Below are 8,115 nucleotides of genomic sequence, written 5' to 3'. Positions count from 1 at the left end.
CACTAGGTGCTTCATTGCTTTGGTCTGATTATACAATGGGCATCATTTTGCCTAAGTTAAAGTTTGCATTCCGAAAATAGTCTCGCGGTGTGATCGAGAGAAGACCAAATCATATTGCAGTGGATGTTCCTCCATCATGTGTGGTTCATTCTCATGGTTCCTTCTGTTGGTGAAACCACTTATGTTTGCAAGAGGAATTGTAGACTTCACAAACAAATTTGTCTTTCACTTTGTACTGAATGTTGGCCAAGAGAAGCATCCATGTTAGTAGGAAGAACATATGTTTTTTCTAGATCTTTGCTTTTGGAGCTACATATTTGTATATGATCTCTGAATCATTGAGATGCATTAACATGTTGATCTTATGTATGGGAATCATACTAGTTATTTTTAGTTGCGACACAAGATCCAAAGTGGCAGATCTTTGCTTTTGGAGCTACATATTTGTATATGATCTGTGAATCATTGAGATGCAATAACAGTTACTTATTTCTGTTTGCTTAGTGTTTACAAGTTACTGATCGATCACTAGCTAGCTTACTAATGCGCTCCTGGCAGTTTTATTTGTGACGCAAGATCCGAAGTGGCAGTTTTTTGAATAAAAATGCCTACCTCTGAAGAAACTGACAAGCTACACTATCCTACCTACTCGATCCTACACGGATAACTAGCGGATCACGCACGTACTACCTCCTTTCCGGTTTGCAGGGCTCAATTCAAGAAACGACCTACTCGATCCTACACGAATAAATAGCGGATCACGCACGTACTGGTACCTCCTTTCCGGTTTGCAGGGCTTAATTCAAACCTCTCACCAACCAAGGTACTCCCTCCGTCCGGGTTTATTAGTCCCGTGAGCAAAGCAGCAAGACCAAGGCATGGCAATAATTAACGGCATGCAGAAGTTTAAGCCTAATTAATTCCAGCGATTTAAGTGGCTGCATGCATGCTCTTGGCTGCGACTCGTTGCATGCTGCTCCGCGTACTAGCTGCGGGCGATTCTGAGTGCCTGCATGTAGCCAGCCTTAATTAAGGCAGCTAACTCATGCGAAAAAGATGCGCTTTAATTGTTTCGGGCTTTTTAAATCCGTGGAATCATTATTGACAAGGAGGGAGATGATTCGAGTGCACTCGTTTAACCGCCATGCCGGCGTGTGACCCAGACAGGATGGGACGATACAGTCATAATTTCAATTTCTCTAGTCTTCCACGGCAAGCTAGCGCGCTAAGCCATTATGCATTGAATTCTGATGACCGCCGTGCTACCTTCCGCCTATAACTACTGTTTCCGGGCCTTCTCCGGTGGCACCGTGACCCAACTCGCCATATCCTCATAAGCCCCCACCGGACCAACGTCACTCACCACGTCCACCATGCCCCTGACCGTCCGCGGTAGGCGAAGCCGGAGGTGGTCACCTCCGGAACTAGAGTTCGGTTCTTCCCCACAAGGCAGACGGAGGGAGGAGGCATTTTCTGTATGTAGATGGCAATGCGGAGATCAAGGAGTTGTTGGAGCACGACCGCCTAGCGGAGGACCAGGAGTTGTTGGAGCGCGACCGCCTGGCGAAGGAGAAGAGTATCGCCGATTTGCGCCACCAGCGGGACAAGGAGCAGCAGCGCACTGACGCTCTGAGTCGCGAGCAGAGCGCCCGCAACTGGGCTGACTACATGGAGGCCGGCGCCCGGCAAATAGCCCTGGAGGCTGCCGAGCACGCACGCGTTCACGACACCGATTTTTACTACCATCTCGTTAAGTGGGTTTCCCGCTTGGAAGCCGAAGCTTCGGTGGAACACGCCAGCATGGAAAGGGCCAACGCGCGCGAGCAACGCGCCCTATCGCACCTCTTGCAAGTCCAAGGCGAGGCGCATGACGCCGGTGCCGGCATTTAGCATGTACCACAGATGGCAGCCGGCATCGTTTAGTTAGCTAAGAGTAAGTTAGTACTTGTACGCTACTAGAGTATTAGTGGGAGTAGATAGTTAACTTGGAAGTTCAGTACTCTATATGTGGATCAGAACTGTTACTTTGCTCTGAATGTTGAACTTTCCGTTTGAACGTATGGAATGGGCTGTTTATTTTTTAAATGGGTTGTATTTGTCCTCCATGGATTTAGAGGCTGACTTGTGGGCCTACCAAGTTGACGCGTACACAATTAGGAGATGATTGTACGTGGAGAGGATGACAGTAGGGACCCGCCAAGGTCATGGCAGTACGCAAGCAAGTGCCTCCTTATTTCAAGCCAATAAAAAAATGGCTCCTCCTAGTGGATTTCTGACATCTGGGTCCCATGCTATTGTCAACGTAGTTAATAAACGAGAGAGTTGCACAACGAGCGGCTGAAACCAGGGACCCAGCAGCTCGCCCAGTTATTTTTGTTTTGGGTTAATTTGATAAATGCCACTCCAAATCTGGTGTATCCGAGATTTGCCACTGCAATTTCCAAGCTTTGAAAAATGCCATTTCATGCCATTTCTAGTGGCATTTTTCAAAGACTGGAGTGGCGTTTTTCAAAGTTTGCAAACTGCAGTCGCGCTTTTCAAAGTTTGCAAAAATTGTAGTGGCATTTTTTAAAGTTTGGAAATTGCAGTGCATTTTTATGAATCACCATAATTGGAGTGGCATTTATCTAATTTGTTTTTGAGACGGAAGCGGGGTGTCAACTGGGCTGTGCAGGACACTCTGGCCTGTCTAGACAACCTTTTCTTTCATGTTTACCAGAGACCAACTAATAGTTTTTTTTCTTTCTGAAAATGGCTAGCCCATTTTTTTGATTTGTCAAGTAAGTCGCTTTATTAGGCCTGTTGGGCTGCAAATCTTTCAAGACAAGGAGAGCTTCATTCGGCTGGCCGAGAACATGGCCTGTCAGTAATGAGAAATGGGTTGTACATTTTTAAAACACATCCAACCGACAATTAGTTTCAAATATCTTTTTTTCATTTCGAGATTTTAAATTGCATTGATTTTTATGCATGGACAATTTATTAGATTTTATATTGATATACATTTATTTTTAAAATCAGTCTGAATGTGACTTGAAATTTCGGGATTAAAAATAGTTCAGACCGCACCGACATATGCAAAATTTCGTATAATTTTTTAACCATGGCCACAATATGGGCTGTAATGCTAACAAAAAGAATATGGGCTCCAAAAAACCCGTAAGAATTAGCAAATGGGCTGTAAATTATTAGAAATAATGGCAGATGGCCTGTATGCTGTTTTCCACAGATTTGAGCCTTTCCTAAAAAAAGGTTGACACACAAGCAGTGACTGTTGGATGTCCATCCAACGGTCGTCGTGCTTCTTCAATCTCTGCTCTTCCTGCTCCAGCCGCTCAAACAAGCACCGGCGGGACTGCCTGCTCCCTCCTCCCTACGGCCGGCTGTGCTGCCGCGCAGGCCTCACCGCCCCACCATACTCCCATCACTGGCCTAGCCATCCCTCTACTCACCCACACCTGCTGTTATTCTCCGGCGACGGCAGACAAACTAGTAAACCCTCGTACAGTCGTACTCCCCTCCGCGTGGGAAACAACTGCCGAGTCTTCCCTGGCTCCGTGTCGTTCCTTTCCTAGGCTCTCAGCGTGGCGTGGTCAACGTGGTCAACGATAGACATGCATCTGAAGTGGACTATACATGGAGAGGCTGACAGCTGGGTCCACGGCCGCACGCAAGGAAATGCCTCCTTATTACGTGCAAAATAATGATTCCTCCACCTGACATCTGGGACCCACCGAAAGGGCCTCTGTATTTCGCGAAGAAAACGTTACTGCCGCCTACAGCTCGGACCCACCAACTATATCTTCGCACACAAGGAAGTGCCTCCTTATTACGCACAAAAAAAATGAATACTCCCCCTGCTAGCTGGGACCCAGTATATTGGGCCTACTAAGTTGACGGGGACGGAGGGCTCGACTGACTGTACGATGTCCATCCAACGACCGTAGTGCTTCTTCAACCTCTGGTCTTCTTCCTCTAGCCGCCCAAAGCAGCGCCGGTCGTGCCGCCTGCTCCTGCCTTTCGTGGCCGGCTGTGTTGCCGCGGAGGCCTCACCGCCCCCATACTACTCCCACCGCTGGACAGGACTTCCCTCCACTCCACTCACCCACACCCCCTATTATTTTGCGGCGATGGCAGCGCAGCCGAACCAGTAAACCCTCGTACTCCTCTCCACGTGGGCTTCCACTGCCACGTCTTCCCCGGCTCTGCGTCGTCCCCTTCCTAGGCCTTGCCGTCGTCCACCGCCGTGGTGCTCTTGGTGCGGCGTGGTCAATGTGGTCAATGACCGAATTCCATCGGAAGAGTACTGTACGTGGAGAGGCTGACAGCTGGGTCCATGGCAGCCGCAAGGAAGTGCCTCCTTATTACACGAAAATAATTATTCCTCCACCTGACAGCAGGGACCCACCAGACGGGCCACCAGTATTCCGCGAAAAAACATTTCCCCCTGACTGCTGGGACCCACCGGACGGGCCACCGTATTTCGTGAAAAAATGTTTCCCCCTGACTGCTGAGACCCACCGGACGGGCCACCGTATTTCGCAAAAAAACGTTTCCCCCTGACTGCTTGCGAGGTAAATGCAGTCCTCCCCAAGCTCGAGGCCACGCACCCTCTCAGGTGGTCCACGTGCGCCATCACGTTCAGCTCAGCAGATCAGCTCAAGTGCGCGGCAACAGCCAGTGTCCTCCCAATGCTCTGTTCCCGAGTCATCAGCAATGTGCAAGTTACCAGGACTCTCATCAATGGCGGAGCAGGACTCAACGTCCTGTCCGTCGAGACGTTCAATAATCTCCAAGTGCCATACGATCAGCTTCAGCCGACCAAGCCTTTCTCAGGAGTCACTGATGGTTCCACTATCCTGATAGGGCAGGTCCACCTCCCTGTCACCTTTGGACAACGCAAGAACTACCGTACCAAGCTCATTGACTTCGACGTTGCCCACATTTGCCTGCCATACAATGCCATCCTCGGATATCCAGCCCTGGCCAAGTTCATGGCAGTGACTCACCACGACTGCAATGTCCTCAAGATGCTGGGAAGCGGCGGAGTCATCACAGTCCCCTATGAAGAGAAGGATGCGGTGTGCTCTCTTGAGTGTGCCTTTCAAGCCGCATCAATTGAGGACCCGGACAGCAAGGGTGGAAGCCTTCCTGAGGCAGCTACCAAGAAGAAGAAGACATCACCCAGCTCAAGGCCTCAGGAGGCAGGCGCCTCCGGAGACACCGCGCCAGGATCTGCACCCATCCAAGGGGCGCCTCCCTCCATCGCATAGGAAGGCGCGCCCAGCACTCTACTCGGGTAAGGCTCGGGGGCTCTCTCCTGGAGGGCCACTGACTTTGCCAAGATCATGAGGGAGGCAGTCGGGCACCACTTGGAGGCGTGCTTCGCGGCACGTTTCCCTCAAGGTGGCATAAGGCAAGGAGGGCCCAACCCTCAGGAGTTCATCACCAAGCTCACTCAGGAGCTACAGGAGTCGAGAGTCATGCGCGGCACCTGCCGCCTACCCGGCGTAGCTCCCCATCCAGGCGAGGATGGCATGCTGCGCGTCTGGATCGACTACCCAGGGCTCAATTGAGTCGCGTCTCAGGAGCGGTTCTGGCCTTCGCACGTGGGATGTTGTGAGGGTCCGCCTCATAGCTACGTTCGCATGCCTTTCGGCCTGGCACCGCATGTTCCTGGAGGAGATGGAGATGAACCTTGTCGGGCCGCCCAGATCTCCAAAGCCTCCCGAGGCTCAGAGTCCCGAAGGCTCGTGAGGACTGGCTTCTTCACCACGCGTCGTCTCCAATAATCGCTCTGCAACGATATCAGGTGACATCTTTCGAGTTTCATTTCAGCTGGGAGCGCCCTTGGGCTGCATCATTCCCAGGTCGTGTGGGTCTGTCGCTGCGGCGTGTATCCATTTTGCTTGTGTCTTTAGTTTACCTTGTTGGCGGCGCCCCTCGGGCTGCATCATCCCCAAGCCGCTCGGGCCTGACCCAGTGGCGTGTGTTTTTCCTTGCATCTATCTAAGTTGGATTTCCTTTTCATGCTCAACTTGCCTATGATTATCACCTCTTGCCCGTCGCGGCCCCTTTTTTCTCCCTCATGCAAATCGCTTGCACGTTAAAAGGGGGACGCCTGAGCATCGCGACTCAGGAGCTCTTACTGGCTCTCTAGCCCTCACCCTCTGACCTTGTCGACGGCATCGCGACCTGGCATACCAGCGGCGGCTGAGCCTGCTCGAGGGCCGGGACCTGAGGACGTAGAGCATTTGCATCTAACCCACATGCAGGAACACTAAGCCGCCCAAGGCTCAAGATCAGGCGCAACCCGCCTTGAGGTAGGGCCTTGTGAGTCCCGCGCTGGCTCACGAGTGCCCAGATACACCTCGTCTACCCCTACCGTGCCGGCCACATGTCAGGGCGGGGCTGTACACGCCCCGGGGGCTCCTCCCGGAGGGCCCCCCCCCTCCTAGGTACCGGTGGAAGCACCATGCTCCGCGCTAGCTGATGACACTGCCGAGGAGCGGCTATGCCCGTACACATACGGAAGCGCTATGCTCCGCGCTGGTGATAAAAAACTGAGGGCAGCCCATGGCTGTATCAACCTCAGGGAGCCAAGAGCTCAATGTCTGGCCTCATTGCAATGCCTCCCCTCGGGAGCGCCGCGCGAGGGGGCTGGGCACGGGGGCTGCGCCCGGGTCACGCTTGAGCGCACGGCACCTAGCCAGGTCCCTCGGACCTGGTCGTCGCGCCCCCCTCCCCGAGCGGAGCCAAGGTATGAAGACCGTTTGAGCGTCAAGGGGGACTCGTGAGAATCGCGACTCAGTAGCCTAACTGGTCACGTAGCCCCTCACTCCTTAGTTCCGAAAGGCTAACGGCAGTCGAGGTATGCGCGGGGCCGGGCCCTGCCGACGTAGAACGACAAATCCTCTCCTACACCCCCTCCCTATTTGTTGTTTGCGCGTCAAGGGGGACTCCTGAGCATCGCGTCTCAGGAGCCTAACTTGCCATGTAGCCCCTCACTCCTTAGTCCCGTCCTGGTGATCCGGTCGGGGCCAAAGGCGGATGAGGTATGTGCGGGGCCGGGCCCTGTCGACGTAGAACACAAGAAAATAGGAAGGAAACCGCAAAATCTAGCAAGTTCAGAAGCAAATATTATAGACCATAAATTGTTCTCACAATACCAAACACAAGTTTAAATGCCTCCACGAGGCACGGTGCATGTTGCAGGAACCGAAGCAGGAAAGAAGCCGTGAGAAGATCACCCCTAGGCCGCTCCGTCGCTAGTGGTGGAGTTGCGCTTGTCAGCTCCACCCCTTGAGGCCACGGAGCCAGCAACGCCTCACTTGGGCGCGGTGCTGAAGGCGTGGAACTTCGCCAGCAAGGCCTCCGCTCGGCCCTTCACGGCCTCGGCAGCAGCGGCTGAGCGCTTGGCATCCACAGGCTCCAGCAGGTTGTCAAGGCTGGCGTTGGGGTTGCGAAGGTAGACATGGCCGAGGATCCGCGTTAGCGCTGCGGAGGAAAGGATGAGAGCCTCAACTTCGGCCATGGGGCCGATGCTGGTCACGACCTCCTCAAGCGCCTTGACCAGGAAGGGAAGCAGCTTGGCGGGGCCTTCCGTGGCTCCGGCCAGCGGTTTCTCCAGGCCCTCTTCATAAAGCGTCTTCAGCGCCTTGCGAGCCCTCACCTCATAACCCGTGAAGGCAGCATGGTCCTCGGCAAAGACCTTCGCCTTGGCGTCCAGCTCAACCCTCTCCACTTTCAACATCTGCTCCAGCGTCTTCAGCCTGCCGTGGTCAGCTGAGAGTTCGGCGTCGCGGTCCCTGACGACAGCCTCCCGAGCCTTCATCTCCTCCTCCTTCGCCTGACGGTCGCGAACCTCCTTGGCGAGCTCATCACGCAGCCCTTGCAGCTAACCCTCCAGCACCTTGCAGTGGCCCTTGAGAGTTGAAGCATCCTTCAATGCCGCGTCACGAGCGGCTATGGCCTGGGAGGAGACTTGCTTCTCCTCCTCGAAAGCTGTCACAACCTGGCTCAGCGCTGCTCGGACGGAGGCGTCGGAGCGAACCTAGCTGGAGACCAGCTCCAGGCGCCCGGCCACCAGGCGGGGGTCGGCGCCCCGGAGATCCT

The sequence above is a fragment of the Triticum dicoccoides genome, chromosome 3B, assembly GCF_002162155.2.
Source record: "Triticum dicoccoides isolate Atlit2015 ecotype Zavitan chromosome 3B, WEW_v2.0, whole genome shotgun sequence".
Classification (NCBI taxonomy): Eukaryota; Viridiplantae; Streptophyta; class Magnoliopsida; order Poales; family Poaceae; genus Triticum; species Triticum dicoccoides.
This window is presented reverse-complemented; position numbering follows the sequence as displayed.